Genomic DNA, 2,166 nt, shown 5'->3' with positions numbered 1-2,166 from the left:
GTGAATATACAGTATGTGCCTCATTTACTTTTTACAATAGAAGATGGTGATAGCATGATACAGCGAAAGATTCAGGAGCATCGATTTCATCATTTCCCATTAGAAGTTGGAAACTCGCACACTAGACCTGCCTGTAAATTCTCAACCCTAAATAATACATGCCTCTTCTTCGAGTATGTCATCTTTTTTTAGAAAACAGACGTCTAGCTCTATCCAAACTCCCAATCCAGGCAGAGACGTATTATGAATGGTCTCTCAATGGAGACAAAACCAAACCCCCTAATCATTCACTGTCTGCCACAATGTAATGACAAATATTGTTTTCCTATTGCCTCGATATTCTCTGATGTAAGTTAATATGCAAAAACAGATATCTGAATTGTTAGAATCTGAAAATACAGACATTTCGCATTTACTGCCATTGAAATCGGATTCTAAGACTAAGAAAATGTTACAAAGTAATCCTTACGCTATGAAGTCAGAGGCCCTATGAAGTTACAGAGAGTCCCTATTGAAGTTACATGGAATCTATGTGGGTTACATGGAGTCCCTTCAGGTTACATGCAAGTCCTAAAATCTCTCTCACTTGTTCTCCTTTTTTTGTATGAACCACTCCATCTAATGTTGTGTCAGCGAAAGGAGATCTATCTCTCAGATAGAAACAGCGGCTGGACCAACACCTTGACCTGGTTTACCTCATCATTTCTGCTTGTTTACACGTTTGACCTTGCTGAAAGTGAAAAGCTGTGCGAGAAGGATGTCGCAAACGTGTTGAGAAGGTTTAAGAGGCAGAAGACACAGAGACTGATGTGTTTTGGCTGTCGTCACCATAGAAATGTATAATCTGCTACTGGGAACAACAGCATCTGTGGGACAGACTTCAGTTTAATGTCTTTGTCTCCATTCATCCCCAATCTCTCCTTTATTATAGTCTCTCCCCCTCTCTCTCCCTTTCTCTCCACCCCCCCCCTCTCGCTCTCTCTCTCCCCGAGTACCCCTCTTTCCCTCTCTATCTCCCCCTCTCTCTCCATCTCCCCCACTCTCTCTCTCTCTCTCTCCCTCTCTCTCTCCCCCTCTCCCCGAGTACCCCTCTTTCCCTCTCTATCTCCCCCTCTCTCTCCATCTCCCCCACTCTCTCTCTCTCTCTCTCTCCCTCTCTCTCTCCCCCTCTCCCCGAGTACCCCTCTTTCCCTCTCTATCTCCCCCTCTCTCTCCATCTCCCCCCACTCTCTTTCTCTCTCTCTCTCCCCCTCTCTCTCTCCCCCCTCCCCCTCTCCCCGAGTACCCCTCCTTCCCTCTCTATCTCCCCCTCTCTCTCCATCTCATCCCCTCTCTCTCTCCCCTACTCCCCCACCTCTCCCTCGCCCGCACGCTCCCTCTCTCCCATTCTCCATCTCTCCCTCCCCCCCCCCCCTGCACTGCAACACATTGTCATTACTTTAATTACCACCATCTAAACAAGCAATATATATCATTTATTATGCACAAGTTTATCCTCTGTATTTGCCCCCCCTTACGCTCAGTGCTTCGTCATCACGACTATGCAGTTCAAAGCTGCGACCCCCCAGAGGCACAGGCTACTGTTACAGGGCGTAAACATGATCATCCCTCTGATCTTCTAATGAGATCCCTTTAATCAAACTCCTCCTCTCTAGCGCTTCTCAACAGCCTTACGGATGTATGTGTACGGTAATGTACTGTACTGTATGTACCAGGTTTGCAATTACCACCAAATGAACAGGTAAGGGTAATTATCTAGCTAATATATCGTCTGGCCACTTGCTGCTGCTGCTGTTGCTGCTGGGGGAGATAGTCTTGTTTTCTGTCCATAATTAGTGGAAGTAAATGCATTGCGATGTATAGAATGTAATCTATCCATCACTATCAAACAGGCTTACTGTAAACTCTGTTTCTCTCCCCAAGCGCACCCTGCTAAAACCTCCCCCCTGCAGCGACAGCCCGGGGGAGCTTAGGAGCGGTAAATTAAGGGGCCCAGGCAATCACCCAGCCTCCCCACTCGCTCGACCGGCCGCCCAGGCGAATCCATCGCTGCAGCACTGTGATGGAAAGTACCCAGCACAGCCAATAGCCCTCCCTGCCAGCACCCCCTCCCCCTCCCCCTCCCGACCCAGCCCCCCCAACCCCCCAACCACCCCAGCGCCAGCC

This window comes from Nansenia antarctica (genome assembly GCF_963989245.1).
Source record: "Nansenia antarctica genome assembly, chromosome: 11".
Classification (NCBI taxonomy): domain Eukaryota; kingdom Metazoa; phylum Chordata; class Actinopteri; order Argentiniformes; family Microstomatidae; genus Nansenia; species Nansenia antarctica.
Note: the sequence above shows the minus strand (reverse complement) of the source record.